Source organism: Pelodiscus sinensis, chromosome 13 (genome assembly GCF_049634645.1).
Source record: "Pelodiscus sinensis isolate JC-2024 chromosome 13, ASM4963464v1, whole genome shotgun sequence".
NCBI lineage: Eukaryota > Metazoa > Chordata > Testudines > Trionychidae > Pelodiscus > Pelodiscus sinensis.
This window is the reverse complement of record NC_134723.1, coordinates 14,159,845-14,180,193: the sequence shown is the minus strand read 5'-3', so window position 1 is coordinate 14,180,193 and position 20,349 is coordinate 14,159,845. Positions and strand designations below refer to the sequence as shown.

At 42.1% G+C, this 20,349-nt stretch overlaps 1 protein-coding gene across 7 annotated transcripts in view; it reads left to right on the top strand.

Annotated features, from left to right (window-relative positions):
• DACH2 (dachshund family transcription factor 2) overlaps window positions 1-20,349 on the top strand; it is a 673,528-nt gene that overhangs the window by 460,101 nt on the left and 193,078 nt on the right. The window lies entirely within an intron of this gene.

Below are 20,349 nucleotides of genomic sequence, written 5' to 3'. Positions count from 1 at the left end.
TTCATGAGGCATAAGGGAGCGATCGACAAAGGCATTCTCTGTCGACCGATCCATGTCTTGACGGCTGCGCTGTGCTGACGATCAGCTGAGCTGGCACAACGTGGTGGCCATTTTTATTTTAATGAAGCAGGAGATATTTAAATCCCCGCTTCATTGACTATGTCGGGTAGTCTAATTTACATGCTTCTATTGGCAGAGGCATGTAGTGTAAACATACCTTCATGGTAGAGGTTTCCTTTAAATTATGGAAGTTGTCCAAAATAATCCGATTTCTGAAATTGAAGGTGGAATTGAATTCATCAGAGAGAGGGAAGGAGGGGTGATAAATTACTATCTTAAACTCTGCAGTACTGCTTTCCAGCACACTAGCCTTCCTATTTATGGCCCAGAGGTATGAATTAAGGACGTAGAAGGTGCATGTTATATCATCAATAACTGACGGTATCCTTAAATGAAGACACTGAAATTTATTAATGAAGTTGTTAAGGTGTGAGTGTTGTTGGGGTTTACCGAGCAAGCCTGCCCTATATAAATACTCACATAGTACGGAACCTCAAGAAAAAGTTCCTAAAGTTCTGACACAACAATCACTGGCCTTCAGATAAAACCTGAGATGGATTCTTTAAATAAAGTATGCTCTTTGGTTAGAACCCTTGTCAGGAATATAGAGGAAGCACTCGAAAGTATTCCAGGATACTGCAAACAACCTACAATAAAACAAATCCCTTTCTGACATAGGGCAGTACAGGTTGAAACTCTCCTCACCAGGATTCTCTGGTCTGGCAACATCCATGCTCCAGCAGTGGGCTGCCTGCAGCGAGCTGATGGCAGAGCCATCCAGCATGTAGCAGCAGGTCTGCCCAGTGGGGTTGGAAGACATGCTTGTGGCTGGGAACCATGGTGGCTCAGTGGGAGAGATCTGCAGTGCATGGCTGCCCAGTGGGTCCTGGATCCCCACCTTGGTGGTTGTGGCTGCCCTGCAGAACCTGGAGCCCCAGTGCAGCATGTGAGGTTGTCCGGCGGGTCTCAGAGCCACAGCAGTGACGGCTACAGAGTGGCGTTGGCAAGGCAGTGGGGCCAGCAGGAGGTGAGGCACCGGCTGGGAAGCCAGTGACCCAGGCGGTGGAGGTAGCGGCAGCAGGGGGTCCAGAAATGACCTCCCCTGGTGTGGCAAAATCCCTCAATGGGGACCGGATGCCGGACCAGGGAGGTCCAACATGTCGTGGAAAAGCTAGAGGTCATGTTAGAATGTCTGCAGTCACAAGACCATGGCCTATTATTTTCACCAAGATATATACCCTTCTCATATATTATTTTCCCAGTTTAAAATACAGTTTTTTATTTACTGATTTAAATGGGACTGTTTATTATTTTCTCTGTCTTTATTCAGAACTCTTCTTTACATCAGTAGAAGTCACACATGTCTATCAAAAGAAGAATGCACTGTAACTGCGTTTGTGCTTGAATGACATTTAGCGTAAATGGAAAGAAGGTTTTGCCCATGAAACCTCATCATACTATATATAGTCTGTAAGGACTACTTGTTCTTTCTTTACCATCAAAATGGTAATTCATTAGACAAATAAGACAGCAGGCTCATTTTATAAATTAATAACTTTGAACTTATGACAAATAATTCAAAAAGTAGGTTTCTCCAAAAGTGGCATTACCTTTGGCTAACTGAATTGTGTATGCTCATCTGTATTGAAGAAATTGGTCTTTCAAGTCATGGATTTAACTCTCACGATTCCTCCCCAGAAAAATCCATTCTGAAGAAATTTACTACTTGTTCATAGTTTGATAACTTATATCACTTAGTGCACACTGAATAAATCATTTAGACTTGTGTCCTTAATTGTCTCCCCAAATTTCAAACCCAGTTGCATTTATGAGTTCGTGTGTATATACTGCTAAGAGTATTGAAAATATAAATGGCAAATTGAAAATGTAAATGAGAAATACAAATATTTCATCTCAGTACTAATGGCTGAGCAGAAAAATTTCCATAGAAAAACCCCATGGTTAGTTTTAAGGATTATTATAATTACAGTGGCCATGTTATAAAAAAATGGTCTAATTTTACTTTGCATCTCATACTAGAAACTGCTAAAAGATCATTATTAAGGTTGCAGGAACAAGCTCTGAGAAGTTAGAAAATGCCAGAATTAAGGCTCTCTGCTCTTCAGTGCACAAAATTGATAATGTTCACTGTAATTAGCAGCATTTCTATATTTTGCTTTCTCTTTGTTTACTGTGTGGCCTCAGGCATTCTTTACTGTACACTATTCAAACCCTGTTCTTAAGACAGAATTACTCATTTCTTCATGGGCTTTTTTATGTGATCAATATTATAGTGTGTGAGCACTTCAGAAAATATTAATGAATTTATTTTTACAAGACCTGGTGAGATGAGTGGGTATTTTCCGCATTTTACAGACAGGAATGTGAGGCGCACAGTGAGTAAGGCTGAAAGTATCCATTATGTTATCTGAATCCTGATTTTTTTGAGTTCTTGAATATAGCTCTTCAGCTATTCAAACCACACCTCTCATTGACTTCAATTGCAACTGTGATTGCTCACCACTTCATATATCAGACTGAAGGGCTTAAGTGGGATACCCAAAATAGGGAAAAATAATTAATGACAACCTTAATTCAATATTAATGACAACCTTAATAGGCTTCCTAGTCCGAACTACCATTACTCCTCGTGGAAGGAAGTCCGAACTACCATTACTCCGCGCTGCACGGGGTTCGAACCAGCGGGGTTTTTAAAAGGGCAGCTCCCCGCTTATGCAAATGAAGCCCGGGAAATTCAAATCCCGGGCTTCATTTGCAAGTGCGGTATGCCTACATTACCCTCCTAGTTTGAACTAGGAGGGTAGTGTAGACATACCCCATCAGACTCCAGTATCTCAGGTTGCATTTCACACTCTAGAGGAAAGTGGTCTTTAGTGGATATAAACTCTGCCCATTCTTCACAGAATTATCCACTTCTACCACATCCTCTTTATAGTCTCAGCTCCAGTCCTGTCTCTTTACCATCACTGGCTCCTTGTTCCACTCCTAGGGCATGTCTAGACTACATGGCTCCTTCGACAGAGCCATGTAGATTAGGGTTGTAGGCAAAGGGAAATGAAGCGGCGATTTAAATAATTGCAGCTTCATTTAAATTAAAATGGCTGCCGCTCTGTGCCGATCACCTGTTTGGCAGCACAGCGCTGTAGTCTGGATGCTCCGCGGTCGACATCAAAGGCATTTGTCGACCTCCCCGTTATGCCTTGTGGGATGAGGTTTACCGGGGAGATCGACAAATGCCTTTGATGTCGACTGTGGAGCGTCCAGACTACAGCGCTGTGCTGCCAAACAGCTGATCGGCACAGCGCGGCAGCCATTTTAATTTAAATGAAGCTGCGATTATTTAAATCGCTGCTTTGTTTCCCTTTGCAGAGTAAACAAATCTACATGGCTCTGTCGATGGAGCCATGTAGTCTAGATGTGCCCCTAGTCACCTTACCTAGTTCCAGTCTTAAAGCTTCAGGTTCAGATCCCGGTCTCTTTTCCCTATAAGTCATAGCCTCCCTCCAGTCTCCTGTCCACCCTCATTCCCAGTTTCATTGCCTCATCAGTATCTTTCCCTGATTGTCCCCTCAGTCACCCTCACTATCACGTTATCCATCTCTACAGATCCCAAGACCCAATTTCCTTCCCCAATTTTCTCATCCAGTGTCTATGTCCTTTCCTCACATCCTTTCGTTCTCCAGATCCTTGTCCCAGTTTCTTTGCCCCACCAGTACTAGTTCCTCCACACCACCTGGTTCCTTGTCAGAACTGTCTTCCTCTGCCCCACTGATTTCTCCTTGACTTGCCAGTCTCACTCTGCCCTCGCTCCTCATCCTACCTCTGTGCCCTCATTACCCACTGGTTCTTTGTTTCCACCCTTAGTTCCAGTACCCAGCCAATCCAAGAATCCATTCCCTCCCAGCCTCCAGTCCTAATATCTGCCACTTCTAGCTCCTGTCCCAATTTACTCCCCTGGCTCTCCACCAAAACATTAAAGTCTGGCTATTGTCTCCTCTGCATTTGAACTGAACAGTTTCCCCCTCCAAGCTGCATAGTGCTGTCAGGAGTGGCAGGCTCCCTACCCTCATTTCCAACACATGGTCACACCCTGGCTGTAGCCAGCTATTTTAGGGAAAGTCTGACTCCCCCCCGTAGTCCCTGGCTGAAGCAAGCTACATGACATTAAGTGTATGCAGTTCTGTTGCACAAAATAGCTGTGAAAGGATGCACAAGTTGAACCTCTCTAGTCCGGCACTCACTGATCTGGCAACATCTGTGGGTCTGACATGATTTTAGTTAGCCAGATGCCCAGTTCTTATTAGTGTGTCCAAATTTTCCATCGTCCCATAAAGTTTGTTTACAGCCACCAGTCCCTGCTTTCAGTGTTCATGCTGTAATTTAGCTCTAATTCACCTCCTAAATATTCTTTAAGAGCTCAGCAAGCAATGAAAGTGTTGGTAATGCCGGCAAACATAAGCATGGTTTTTGTCTTTATCTACTTATTTGCTTGTGCCAATACAGTAAAATTGTGTAATTACACTAACACTTTGTTATGAAGAGAGCCGATAAGCCTTGGCTAGGCATAGACTTCTCTAGGGTGTATCAGTACAGTCATACGGCATTGTAAGTATTGTTCCATTTATTAACTCCAGCAAAATAAAAATAAAAATAAACCCACTCACTACAATATTGACCTCCAGTGGTTCACCAGCTTCTCTTGTTCAGCACCCATCGGATCTAGAGAGGTTCAAACTGCAGCATACTAAGTTGTCCTGTGGGAATGATGCTTGAATAAGGTAAGGCTTGTATTAGGAGGTGTGAGAGGCTTGAGAATGCTCAGTAAGGATGTAATCATAAATTTTAGCTGTGAAACTCCAATAAGTTTCTACTGAGCATGTGTAAATACTGATTTTTTTCAAAAGCTTATAACTTGGCTAATTTGTGGCAGATTTTATAGCAATAGCAAAAAGTGCATCCCTTTCTTGATCAAAATGGCTAAACTGTTTTGACTGAAATTTTCCAGAAAATTCATCCTGAGTGTCATGGGGTGCCCTAATGCCCGGGGTACCCTTCATTGCTCCCACACACACAGAACAGCCTCTGCTAGGCTATTTATGGCCCCTCAGGCCTAGTCTTTATATTTTATTTATATCCCTGTTTTCACTAGGTAAGTTACTCACGTGCATATTTGTATAAAGCCTGGCTGAACTTTCACTCTCTGAATGATTATTGTTAAAGGGCAGTTCTGCAGAAAATGACTGTATACTTAAGTCAACAGAATAATGTGTAGGAATGTAAAGCTGTCCTAAAAGGCAAGGGATCAGCAGCTACTGATTTTATTGTACAAACCAACAGACTACATTTTATTTTATTTTATTTTATTTTAGAGATAGACATACAGTTTCTTTGATTTGAGGTTGCATTTAATAGCTTCTGTAATAGCTGCATCATGACTCTGCATCTAGATTTCAGCATGAATAACAACCTGTTCATGATTCATTTAACTCCAAATGAGAAATCCTGTCTTTTATTGTTTTAGGAAATTAGTCTATGTACTATTGCTCCTGGAACTTTATAATTAATCACTAAAGGTTATGGCTGTGAAGAGTTTGTGGAAATAGATGCCTGAATGATTATAACTGTAGCTGTCAAAAATCAGAAATATAGTTACATAGCAGCTCAGGTGGATTTTTTAAATCTATAACAAATAGAAGGTTACATGTTTACTGGGAACACGACTTTAGAGGGTTTTTTTTTAATAGCATCTTTCTTAATTTTCTCTTCTTCAGTTGCTCTGTATAATCCTTAGAGATCAGTTAATTTACCTGTGATTCATTTGGGAACTTGCTAGATTCAGAAGCATTAACATGACTAATCCTAGTAATGCTCCAAAGACTGTTTGGTAATAGATGCAGTGTAAGTGTTAGGGCCTTTCCTACTCCTCCTACTCCAGAGAATGAATAAAAGAGCAAGAGTTCAGAGCTCGCAGCTGAACCTAGCTATGCCATCTGACTGCAGATTGCCACAACCAACTCAAAATTTTACTGTCCCACAAAAACAAAGCAAACAATTTAAAATCTTTCTGGTTGCACAAAGTGATTATAAAATCATATATTTGATTATCATATAATCCTAATACTAGGCTGAAGTGGATTATGAAAAATTATCATTGAGTAAAGGAACCAGAATCTGATTCAAATCACAGTAGTTTTCACAGTGAAACTGAAAATTTCTACAAGTGATCAAGAGTTAAAGTATATGGGACAATAGATTAAGTGGAAAATATGAATGGTGGTGTGCAAAAGTACAGTACAGTTGGCATTATTCTGTTGCACTTTAAGAATAACTACTGTATGTAACACAGTGGCATAATCAAGAAGTATCAATGTAGAGTATCAGTGACAGTATCTGTTTGTACAAACCACTATACAAAGGATAAAGTAATTGTTTTCCTTTTGCTGACTTTTGGCGTTAATATGCAGAAATTATTTTTTGCTTTTCCTGGAGTGATATCTAACAATACTAAGTGTTTCAGTGGTATTTCCTTAGGAAGTCCAAATTATATTCTGAATGTAGAATTAATGTTGCTTAATTTTCAGAGAACAAACTAAAGTAGGCAAGCAGAAAACTGAAAAGTCTCCCTCCACGCTCTGTCAACAGACCTTTTGGCATTTGAGGAGTCAGAGATAGATAGGAGAGAGGAGAAAACTGTTTACTCCTTTTTATCCCCAGTACCTGCTTTGAAGGTTTCTCATAAATGCAAACATCCTTCACAATCTGTTTAAAAAAACACAAATACATCATTCAGAAGAATATTTAAGGAACCATCAGGAGGGGAAAAAACCTCATTGGTTTAATGGAATGCTGTCAAGGAAAATCAGCATCACAAACAACATAGGGGCAGAATTGATATTTTTACAGTGACATGTTAAAGGAAAGTCCCTTGCATTATTTAGAAAACCCAGAAATCTGTCAGCTGTATGATTGCCAAGTTAGCAGAAGCAGTAAGATGCTGCTCAAGTTGAAAAGAAAAGCGTAGGCACAGATCCATATTGTAACCTTTCATGTTCTACACCTACCATGAATACCCAGCTATTACATGGTCAGCATTTTTAGTGTTTCCTTTTAAATTACCAAGTACTTGAAAAGTCAAAAGAGGTAAGTCTTTTATTCTAAAAATCAGGATGCCTGAACTGTTATTTTATTGTAAGAGTAAAGATGACAAGACCAAAATGTTTTTATCTTTTTGAATGCCATGCAGTTTTCAAGAAGTCAGTTCTTTTCTGCTGCTAAATCAAGTATTTTTTACACATTCATATTATATTACCAAAGTATGTTTATTTCAAAGGGGATAATATTCTTTAAAAAATCATTAATGTTTTTTGGGATAGTCTTTTCTGATCAGTCAGATAATATATTTGTAGTTTTAGGATCAGTTGTAAATAGGACTACGTATGACTCTCATTTGTATTAATTACCCTGAAGCATAAAATATCTTGTGCACAGTCTTGTAATAAGAGACAGTCTAAGGGTATGTCTACACAACAAAGTTAATTCGAACTAACTTTAATAGGCGCTACACATACAAACCGCTAGTTCGAACTTAATTCAAACTAGCGGAGCGCTTAATTTGAACTAGGTAAACCTCATTCTACGAGGACTAACGGCTCGTTCGAATTAAGTAGTTCGAATTAAGGGCTGTGCGCCCACTTGATTCAAACTAGTGGGAGGCTAGCCCTCCCCAGCTTGCTCTGGTAGGCACTCTGGGCACCACCAGGGAAACTCTTCTGCCCCCCCTCCCGGCCCCGGAGCACTTAAAGGGGCACAGTCTGGCTACGGTGTCCGTGCCAGGTGCAAACCTGCCAGCACCCAGCCAGCAGACCCTGCACATGGCACGGTACAAGCCAGCCACCCTCTGCCACCCAGCCCTCCACCTCTTCCCGGGACCAGGCTGGCTGCTCCCAGGAGCCTGCCCAGGTCCGCAAGAGGCGGGCGCCCGCCTGGTCTAGTGCGGAGATCGTGGACCTCATCCACGATGTCCGCACTAGGAACAGGAAAGTGGCCGTCTAGGGCAGGATAGCTGCCAGCCTGGCCACCCAGGAGCAGGTTTGCATGAAAATCAGGGTGGTCCATTGATACCCCCGACCCTGAGCTTAGAACATAAGAACATAAGAATGGCCGTACTGGATCAGACCAAAGGTCCATCTAGCCCAGTAGCCTGTCTTCCGACAGTGGCCAACACTAGGTACCCTGGAGGGAGTGGACCGAAGACAATGACCAAGCCATTTGTCTCGTGCCATCCATCTCCAGCCTTCCACAAACAGAGGCCAGGGACACCATTTCTACCCCCGGCTAATACCACTCCATGGACCCAACCTCCATGCATTTATCTAACTTCTCTTTAAACTCTGTTCTAGTTCTAGCCTTCACAGACTCCTGCAGCAAGGAGTTCCACAGGTTGATTATTTGCTTTGTGAAGAAGAACTTTCTTTTATTAGTTTGAAGCCTGCTACCCATTCATTTCATTTGGTGTCTTCTAGTCCTTCTATTATGGGAACTAATGAAGAACTTTTCTTTATGCACCCTCTCCACACCACTCATGCTTTTATAGACCTCTATCATATCCCCCCTCCGTCTCCTCTTTTCTAAGCTGAAAAGTCCCAGTCTCTTTAGCCTCTCTTCATATGGGACCTGTTCCAAACCCCTAATCATTTTAGTTGCCCTTTTCTGAACCTTTTCCAAGGCCAAAATATCTTTTCTGGGGTGAGGAGATCTCATCTGTACACAGTACTAAAGATATGGCGTACCATAGTTTTATACTTCCCCTGGCTTCCCCCTTCCAGCTCCCTCCTCCCAGGTTTCCTCCTCCCCTCTCCTACCCTCTCTCTTCCCCTCTCCCACCTCCTTTTCCCAGTCTCCCCGAGTTTTGTTCAATAAAGAGAGTTTCTATTTTTGAACACATGTGTCCTTTATTTTGTACATCAGGAAGGGGGGCTAGGGAGAGGTAAGTGGAAGGAGGTGAGGGAGGAATGGGGTACAAGCCCCCAATGGGGAGAACTGGGGTGGCTCGTCTGGCTCCTCGGGATGGAAGCTCTCCTGCAGTCCCCTGATAAACCCCCCCCCCCCCCGGATGGCAGCCTGCGGCAAGTGCAGCCGGGCTGATGGCCGAGTGCTGTGATGTGCCGAGTGTGGGCATTCAGGGCACTACAAGCCAGGACTGCTTTGCTGTCCCTCATCGAGTTAGACAAGCGAGCAGGGAACCCCTGAGAGCTGTCTGTCTGGGGTGGGGGTCGGGTCCCTATAAGCACAGGCCTCGGTTAGCCTGAGACAGCAGCTCCACGTTCTGAGTCCTAATCTGATGCCCTGCCGGCACTTCTTCCGGCCATCCTTAACCTCGGTTCAGGGTCCACTCAATGTGGACATGCTAGTTCAAATTAGCAAAATGCTAATTCGAACTAGCTTTTAGGTCTAGATGCACTAGTTCGAATTAACTAATTCGAATTAAGTTAGTTCGAATGATTGCTATAGTGTAGACATACCCTAAGGTATTTCTTTAGGCCATTTTACTCAAATATACATTTCTTAACTCTTGACACCCTATATCCAATATTTGGTTCTGCTGCCTTCCACACCAAACTTTTTTAAAATAAATGTGTTAAACCTTTCTCCTAACAAATTGCAACATCTCTGCTGATTCATCAGATAGCAAAACTGTGTTGGTTCCAATGGCTGGTGAGGATATTTGCTTTTATATATTCCAAACTGCAGATAGAAGATAAGTAACTTTGCAATGAGGCACACCTAAGCAATAGTTTGAACAGTTTGCTAAATATAAATATGAGATTGTCAGTTAACTGGATTTTTAAATGACTGACCCAAAAATCCACAATCTTTTAACAAAGGCGGACCAGTTTTGTTAAAAAATAAATTGCCACTTTATAGAGGCACTTTATTGATGCAACATTTTGTCCATGCCACCAGGATGATGATCTGCCTGGGATCACATGATGGAGGGGGGAGAGTAGCAGGAGCAGCTGCTAAGCATGACACCCTCTAGTGATGCTGTCTTTGATAACTATGGAGATCAGACAGCAGCTTTCAGAGGCAGAGGACAGGAGAGACAGCAGATAGAGTGGAAATTGCTGGGGGAAATTTTTGTTCCTTGTAGAGATAATGACTGAGATAGAAGGTGTGGCAGATATGGCTATGATATGTTTTAAGGTTATGAATAATGCTCTGTAATAACTTTATGAACACTGTATGTGACCTAGTCAGTGAGGGGAACTTATTATATATTGCAGGTGAGGCAGTGAAAAATTTATTTTATGCCTAAACCACTTTCACATTCAGTGGATTCTGGGTATGAAGGTGACACAATGGATTCCCAGATAAAAACATCCAAGTGTCTACTTGAAAGACCACAGGGCAAGCTCTTAGTCTGAAGAATTAGGACTCTGGTTTTGAACAAGTTACAAGCCTTATTTCCCCAAAGCTAGAAGCATGAAGATCAAAAGAATACTAAAGAGTGTAAAAAGCCTTTCTTAGAGTAGAAAAAAGTGTGTATGGGGGTCACTGGTCAAAAACTATATAGGGAGACAAGTCTGAGCAAGAAAGAGCAGGGAGTCTAAGAAGCTTTGCAGGGAGTCTATGAAGCTGGGCCTTCCCAGAGCCAGGGAACTATATGCTTTAGAGCAGGGCTACTCAACTTTGGAAGCCCCAGGGGCCACAATGATACCTAGAGCACATGCCAAGGGCCACAATTTATGGGTGGTTGCATATACATGCAAATATATGCAAATAGCTTCTTTCACATTGACAGGCATGAATACAAAGCACTCCCCACAATGCCCCTGTACTCCTGGCACCTCCTCCCTGGGGGCTAGAAACGCCAACACCCTGTATCTGTCTGTTCCAGCCAGCCTGTCCGCTCGCGTCTTGCAGTGCTCACCATTCCTGGAAGACACCTCACTGTTGTTGAGCATGTTCCCAGTGAAGGCCATATTCAAAGGATCTCATATGCAGGGCGCGTTTTGAGCCCCGCGTAAACCCAAACTGCACTGCGGGCCGCAAACAAATGGGCCACATGTTGAATACCCCTGCTTTAGAGAAAAGACACATATGTCTACAAACTTTTTTATAGTTTTTTATATTTTCTCTGAAATACGTTAGTTCTAAATAAAGAATGCATTGCTATAATGAAGCAGTCTGATCACTGATTACTACTATCATTTCCCTATGGGACCAGAATTAGATATAAGTCAGACCTGCTGAGGTAAGTCATGGTTGATACCTGGCACACTGCAACCAGGCCCTAGTCTGAGATAAGAGAAATACATGATTCAACCCCAAAAGACAGGTAATGACCCCAAGCCTGAGACCTAAACGGGGGAGGGATCCAAAACCAGTAGAGACCATGAGGTGTCTGAGGTGCAATTTTGCCTTCTAACTATAACAGAAGGAATTGTGAAAACGGAGAACAGAACTTTTTGGGGAGTGAGGAATAGCTCAGGAATGGGAGAACTGGAGGATCCGCTAATAAATGTGGGTTCCAGTAAAATGAATAGTCTTTTTGGATTGTATTCCATACATAGAGCCCAAGCCTGAGATGTAAAAAGTTGAAGCCTCCAGTCTAGTTGCAAGGTGCAAAGATATTTATTTATTTTACAAATAGTTTTATTCTCAGAATAAATACCAATGGACAGATTCTGCTCCATTATCCCATTGATTTATATCAGTGTAGCTATTAATTAAATTTGGTCCTAAGAATTTAACAAATATTTAATCTGTAACATTGTGGAACATTACAGTGCTTTTTTCTCTTTAGTCAATTATGGACTATTTTGTCTATACAGTAAGGTACCAGTTTACAAAGGTTCTTACCGTCAAGCATGTGATCAGATTTCTTGTTTTTAGTGGGGGTACTCTCTTTGATAAAATTAGGAATGTTCTTAACTGTGCTGAATCGGGGCCTAAAATTTTGTTGGCATGTGTTATAATTCATATGATGATACTAGCTGATTAGATAACAATTCTGTGTCTGGACTAAATGAGAAAAAATTTCAAACAATATAAATAACTGACACCATAGTTTTAAAAGTAATGAAGGATACACAAATATAGACAAGAGTTAAACAGAAATTCTATTATACTGGAGCCATCTACTGCATCCCTTTCTTGTAAAGAAAAATAAGACCAAAGTTGGTATTTGTTGGTTCCTTCATTTCACACATGTTAAAAATTATGTATATATCAACAGTTAATTAAAAGAGATAACTTGGTATATGTCTCAACATTTAGGCAGAAAAATGTTGAGACTACCTTAGATAGAATTGGGCAAGAAAAGTTCGCTCTAAATAATAAGCAAGCATGCTTGTGTATATACTTTATTCACCTCGCAGTTCTAGGGCTATATTTTTCCACTGATGCATTACAGTTAATGGTAACTGAATGCACTCATTCAGGAGGGAGAATATATGCTTTAGTTTGTATTTTAGCCATTTAGATATACAGGCAGTCCCCGGGTTACATGGATCCGACTTACATCGGATCCCTACTTACAAATGGGGTGAGGCAACCCCGCACTAGCTGCTTCCCCCCAGCAGACCAGGGAGATATGAAGCTAGCGCCCCCCCCCCCCCCCCCCCAGCAGACCAGGGAGACGCGGAGCGGCTTTTCTCAGCAGACACCTCAGCTTGAGAATAAGGGACTGAGGGAAGTGAGGTGTGGGAGAATAAAACTAAGCTCTGGAGAAATGTTTGGTTAGAGTTTCCCCTACAATATGTACCAGTTCCGACTTACATACAAATTCAACTTAAGAACAAACCTACAGTCCCTATCTTGTACGTAACCTGGGGACTGCCTGTATTGCATAATTTGTTTATTTATCTAGTCGTATTTACATTCTAAGAATCAATAGTCGTTTTAATAGCAGATTTTTTTTCCATCAAGATAAAATTACAAGTAATCTTATGTTTTCATATATACATTCTGCTGGAACAAATTTAGTTTAAATATGCAAAAATAAAATAACCCTGAACCTAAGTAAAATACCTTCAGGCACCTTGGTTCTTGCTATATTTTCTATCAGAACTAAATGGAGCACAAGATAGACAAATGAAAAATGCAAATGTTATGGTTTAAACTGTTCAGAATTGAGAGCTTTCACATGTTTGTCACCTTTCTGATCCTTTACAAATTTATAGGCTCAGAGTGCAGAGGTCTAAATCTTCAAAGCTTGAGAAACAGAGGTGCAGCATGAACTAATCTTCATTTTCTCCCCTATCTTCTTTCAGCAGCACTAATGGAAATGTATTTTGTTTAATGACTCTGAAATCCTGTTTGTAATTAGATGTGGGAATTGGTCTTACTTTGTAACAGATGATACTGGAATAATAATATGAGAGATGCTACGCTGAGACCACTATCCTCCTAAATCTATATCATTTTTCATTTTATTGACAGGAAATGTGTTCAAGGAACAAAGAGATTGATTTTTAAAAGTAGGAAAATAATGTCTAATAAACAGTCCAATCAAAATATTTAACATTACTTTAAATATGAGTATATTAATGTTTTCAGTTTATTTTAATTTTTAATAAACAATCTTTTATAATTGTTGCCTTCTCAGTGATATAATCTTTGAATTAATGCACCAAAAAAGTAGGAAACTTTAATTAATGACAAAGTGTATACAATTAAAATGCATATCATATTTCAGAAGGATTATTCAAAATAATTAATTTTGTACATTAAAACAGTTTTACAGTCGTAAAAGTAGTAATTAAGAGTGAGCACTGTACAGGGGAATGCAGGCTGCACTCAAGGAGCCACCTCTTCAGAACATTAGTCTTTTTTACTAGGTTTTGATGTAATCAATCATAATGGCCACTGTAGATTCAGGGCTACATTTTTTCCTTATTTATAATTTTCATATCTGTTAATAATAACAAGTAATAGCATTTGGTACAAATCTGCCAAAGGATAGCAGGTTATCCAGTAGTGTAACTCATTTAGTCTAGTCTCTCTCCCCAAGCCTCATGTATAATTCCCATGGCATAGAAGGAATTGTGTTTATCAAGAAGAGAACAAAGACGGTGAAACCAATTCAATACTTGCCCCAGTATAAATCTTGAGTAACTCCAAGATGGTCACCATGGCAAATGAAAAGAATACAGGCCATATTTTAAATGACAGAATTTGCCTGTTTACTTTGTGTGGAATAACATTGATATCAAAAGGATTACACGGGAAGTAGATCAAAGAAGGAAGGAATAGGCTCTAAATACTTAAGACTTTACAATATATATTGTACATCTATACCCACACGTACTAATAGTGGCATATAATGAAATGTAGTCCTAGGATGTGGACTGGCTTTGGGAAATTTTAAACATTGTTATTCCTTTTGTGTCCAGTTGTGTATTTTTGAAGAGTTTACTGGGGGTGTGTCTAGACTACATCCCTTTTCTCGAAAAAGGGATGTAAATTAGACACTTTGAAATTGCAAATGAAGCTGAGATTTAAATTTTCTGTGCTTCATTTGCATAATGGCAGCCGCCGTCTTTTTCAAAACGGGGCTTTTCAATAGAAAAACAGCTGTTTAGATGGGGATCTTTTGAAAATAAAACCCTTTTTCGAAAGATCCTGTAGTCAAAAAATTAAGTTTACGGGATCTTTCGAAAAAGGGTTTTATTTTTGAAAGATCCCTGTCTAAACTGCCATTTTTCTATCGAAAAGCCCTGTGTCCAAAAAAATGCAGCTGCCATTATGCAAATGAAGCATGGGAAATTTAAATCCCGGCTTCATTTGCAATTTCAAAGTGTCTAATTAACATCCCTTTTTTGAGAAAAAGAATGTAGTCTAGACACACCCTATGATATGATTTATAATAAATTGCAAACTATCTAAAAAACATGCTTAGTGTTACATCTAGGAAAGAAAACAACAAATTCTGGGGGAAACATTAAGGTTGGTACTCTGGGGATGGGAATCCCTGGATGGGGTTTAATTAAGGTGCCACTTTATCCCTATATGTCAGGGAGTACCCAGATTAAAATGTACAATGCAGATAACTCCCATAATCATTTACTTATATCCTGTGGGCTTTACTCATCCTGGTCCACAGCCAATCTGTTGCTGGAACCTCACCACCCTCCCCGTGAATGAGGGTTAAGGAGGGACCCAATCCCCCATTGCTATTCCCATACTTTGAAAGAACACCCCCTGTATCTCTTCCCAATGGAACACCTGCACTGGACATCTGCCCCATAAACCCAAATCCTTCAGCCTCTCCTCATAAGTCATGTGCTCCCGTCTCCTAATTATTTTTGTTGCCCTCCACTGGACTTTCTCCAAAGCGTCCACATCCTTTCTTTAACAGTATGCCCAGAATTGGACGCAATACTTCAGATGTGGCCCTACCAGTTCTGAATAAAGGGGAATAATCACTTCCCCAGATCAGCTGGCAATGCACTTCAATATGCCGTTAGCCTTCTTGGCTACAAATGCACACTGTTGACTCATATCCAGATTCTCATAGGCTATGTCTACACTGGCATGATTTTCCGGAAATGCTTTTAACGGAAAAGTTTTCCGTTAAAAGCATTTTCGGAAAAGCGCGTCTAGATTGGCAGGACACTTTTCCGCAAAAGCACTTTTTGCGGAAAAGCGTCCATGGCCAATCTAGATGCGCTTTTCCGCAAAAAAGCCCCAATCACCATTTTCGTGATCAGGGCTTTTTTGCGGAAAACAGTACTGTGCTGTTTACACTGGCCCTCTTGCGCAAATGATTTGCGCAGGAGGGCTTTTGCCCGAACGGGAGCAGCACAGTATTTCTGCAAGAACACTGACGATCTTTCATGAGATCATCAGTGTTCTTGCGGAAATTCAAGCGGCCAGTGTAGACAGCTGGCAAGTTTTTCCGCAAAAACAGATGATTTTGAGGAAAAACTTGCCAGTCTAGACACAGCCATACAGTATAATCTCCAGGTCCTTTTTCTGCAGTACTGCTGCTTAGCCAGTTGGTTCCCAACCTGTAGCAGTGCTTGGGATTCTTCCATCCCAAGTGCAGGACTCTGCACTTGTACTTGTTGAATAGGGTTACCAGGTGGCTTCAAAAAAAAATACAGGACACACTTGATCTCAGATGAGCGGAGGGACACCAGCCAGGAGGGGAGTGGGGCTGGCCGGGAGGATGGGTGTGTGGGGGAACCGGCTGGCGGGAAGCAGGGCTGGTGGGTGGGATGGGTGGGGGTGGCAGGGCTGGCCGGAGGAGATCGGGGGCAGGGAGGGGACCAGCTGGTGGGAAGCAAGTCTGGCCAGGAGGGAGTCAGGGGAAATGGAGCTGGACAGGGGAGAGCGGGAGGAGGGGGGGGGAGACTGTCTGGCGGGAAGCAAGGCTGGTCGGGGGGAGTGGGGCTGGCAGGGGGAGATCAGGTGGCGGGGGGGACCAGTCAACAGGAAGCAAGGCTGGACGGAAGTGGTCGGGGGAGTGGGGTTGGCTGGGGGAGGAGGTTGGGGGGGGGAGAGAATCAACCGGCGGGGAGTGGGGCTGGCCCAGCCAAACGCAGATCCCGGGGCACTCTGTCCCGCGCACAGTCCCGGCGAAGCATGAGTGAGTCCAGCCCCGGGGATTTCCTCCTGTGCTGCCTCCACCCCCTCGCATAGTTGCCTACTGCCTGGTTGATAGACACACATAGCATGAGCATGTTTACCGGCTAGGCAGTTCGCAACTACGTACTGATACTCCTAATAATAATAAAACTAACCTAATTAGAAAATACTGGACACTTTATATGTCCGGTATTTTCTTAATGTTTTCCCCGGACAGACCCCTCAAATACTGGACTGTCCGGTTCAAAACCGGACACCTGGCAACCCTATTGTTGAACCTCTTGACATTTCTTGTGTCCTAATCCTCCTATTTGTCTAGGTTACTCTGGACCCTATCTCCAGTGTATCTACCTCTACCCCTTGCTTAGAGTCATCTGCGATCTTGCTGGGGGTACAATCTGTCCCTTCATCCATTAATAAAGATGTTGAACAAAACTGGCCCAAGAATCGACCTTTGGAGAACACTGCTTGATACTGACCACCAACCAGACTTTGAGCTGTTGATCACTACTTGTTCAGTCCAACGCCCTAGCCAGCTTTCTATCCTCCTTAGAGTTCATTTATCCAATCCCTACTTCTTTAACTTGCTGACAGGAATACTGTGGGAAACTGTATCAAAAGATTTGCTAAAGTCAAGGTATATCAAATCCACCACTTTCCCCAAATCCACAGAGCCAGTTACCTCATCAAAGAAGGCAATCAGATTGGTCCAGTTCCTTGCCCTCATGGTAGGACCAAGCATTATCTACCTCATCTCCGATGTCTGTTTAACCTGTTCTTAAATATCTCCAGTGATGGAGATTTGTAGAATCCACAACCTCCTTAGGCAGTTTATTCCAGTGCTTAACCACCCTGACAGGAAGGTTTTCCTAATATCTAACCTAAATTTCCCATGCTGCAATTTAAGCCCATTGCTTCTTGCCTATCATCAGAGGCTAAGGAGAATACTTTTTCTCCCTCTCCAATTTCTCCATATCTTTCTTGAAATGTGGTTCCCAGAATTCACAATACTCCAGCTGTGGCCTAATCACTACAGAGTAGAGGGGAGGAATTCTTTCTTGTATTTGTTCACAACACTTCTATTAATGCATCTCAGAATCACGTTCATTTATTTTACAAGAGTGTCATAGTGTTGACTCATATTTAGCTTGTGACCCCTTTCTGCAGTGATTCTTCCTGGATAGTCACATCTCATTTTGTGTGTGTGAAATTGATTTTCCTTCCTAACTGGAGTACGTTGCATTTGTCCTTATTGAACTTCATCCTATTTACCTCAGACCATTTCTCCAGTTTGTCCAGATCATTTTACATTTTGACTCTGTCCTCTAAAGGACTTGCAACCCTTCCCATCAAACTGAAGACAAGGGCATGAAACGACAGGGACCTCAGACTAAAACTTATCAAAATTATCCTTATGAAAAAGTCCCTTCATTCTCCCTCAGACCCCAGTCCTGATCCTTCCATGTTCCTCTCTATGCCTCAGCCAACAAAAGAGAGGAATATTTCAAAAAAAAGCACAAGGCCTCAGAGAGCTCCCCTAGCCACTACGTGATCTCTGAGAACTTCGGTGCCAATGGTGCCAATGGTGCCAATGGAACTATGCCTAAATAAATATGACATGCCAGGGACCTCCCGCAACACTCACACCACAAAAACTATTGGTGTGCACCACCACGTTGCCATGGAAAAACACTTAAAGTTACCTGCCTGCCTCACAATGGCACCAACCAACACTGACAGTGCTGCACCAGGCACACTGTTGCCTGCATGGTTGTCTGACTGATCACTGATCACTGATCACTATTATGGCACCACTGAGCAATCCTCCGAGAACACTGGACAAACTAACCACACCATTGACAACTGCAGTACACCAGACCTTGGTACTGTCAATGCTCGCACTGCAGTTCACCCCTCACAGAGACCTTCTTGTATCGGTGATGCTCAATTCTCCACTGCTTGATACCGATGCGTCTCTCCATATGACCCCACATACTCACAATAACCCCAAAGACTATGTAAGCAACAGCATCCTCAACATAATAGACCCAAGTCTCAGCACTGACGTCCAGTGACATCCACCGTGCTTCACCCCCTCAATCTAAGCAGCAGATTTGAGCAATTAGTCAATAGCTTCAAAAACCTCTCACCCTTCCCAGCTCCGGCGGCATCTCTAAAACTGTTTGGTCACTGTCTCCATTCTACAACAGTTGGTATGTCATTACCTCAGATAGATGGGATCTGCAAACAATCCGATTAGGTTATATCACCCTCTACCCAACCACCCAACCCATCCCTCTCCAGGACCACTCTCACGAACAACTGCTTCACCAGGAGGGCCAACTTGGAGTCGTATAATCTATACTGACCCAATACAAAGGAAAGAGGTTCTATGCCCATTATTTTCTCACAGAAAAGAAAAATGGGGGATGGATCCCAATTATTGATTCCAGGGCTCTTTACAGTTACAGAAAGAAGAGATTCAAAATGGTGATCCTTACAATCATTATCCCAGCACTGGAGCGAGGGATTGGTTTTCATCCCTCAACCTTCAAGATGCATATTTTCATGTTGGGCCACTGTCAGAAGACAGGATACTGGGCTAGATGGACCTTTAGTCTGACCAAGTATGGTCGTTCTTATTTTCTTATGTTACTATACATCCAGCTCAAAGACATTTTCTCCGGTTTCCCCTACGTCACATTCTCTACCAGTAGGGAGTCTTACCTTTTGACAGCAGTGAGAGTTTTTTTTCTAAAATCCTGGCAATAGTAGCCACATCTTTATTTTTCCGTACCTGGATAACTGCCTCCTGAAGGCACATTCTGACCAGGAGTCACAATGAAGCATCCTTATATCCATCAACAGTTTTCACTCCCTCATCCTACAAATAAACATGATCAAATCCACACTCATTAGCACTCAGAAACTGCAATTCATAGGAGATCATCTCAGTGCAACAACCACAATCTCTTCCCTCCCACATGACAGATTCAACAACATCAAAGCTTGATTAACAAGCTTCAGGGCATAGTTTACAGACTAAACATATACTCCCGCACCAACTATTTTATATTCCTTCTGCAGTAAAAGATTCCTTCATATGGTGGACACTCTCCTACAAGCTCTTCTCAGCTGTCTCCTTCACATGACAGGACTCTTCGGTCACTATTACCACAAATGCCTCCCTTAAAGTGTGAGGAGCACACCTTGCAGACCACACTACGCAGGGTCTATGGTCCACCTCAGAAAGAGCACTCCACATGAACCTGCTCAAGCTTCGGGCTGCCTTCAGTTTCTCCCTTTAATCAAGAACAAGCACACTGAATCTACACCGACACCATAGCCTCTATGTTTTACATAAACAGATGGGGGAGCTCAATCCCACACACTCTGCACGGAATCCATGAGATTCTAGATCTGATGTCTCCAACACCAAATAACAGTTTCAACCTTTTTTATGCAGATATGACTACCTGCTCTTTCCTGAATACTCTTTGCAGCCAGTCCGCAGTCATTTTACTTAAAAATATAATTTAAAGTATAATAATTGAAATTAAGTATTTATTAAATAAGTTAAATAGTTCTGGGAGTCCTTAATACCACTGTAAATGCATTCAGCAGATCTTTTCCTTGAGAGCACAAATGGTAGATAAATGACAAAGTCATCAACCT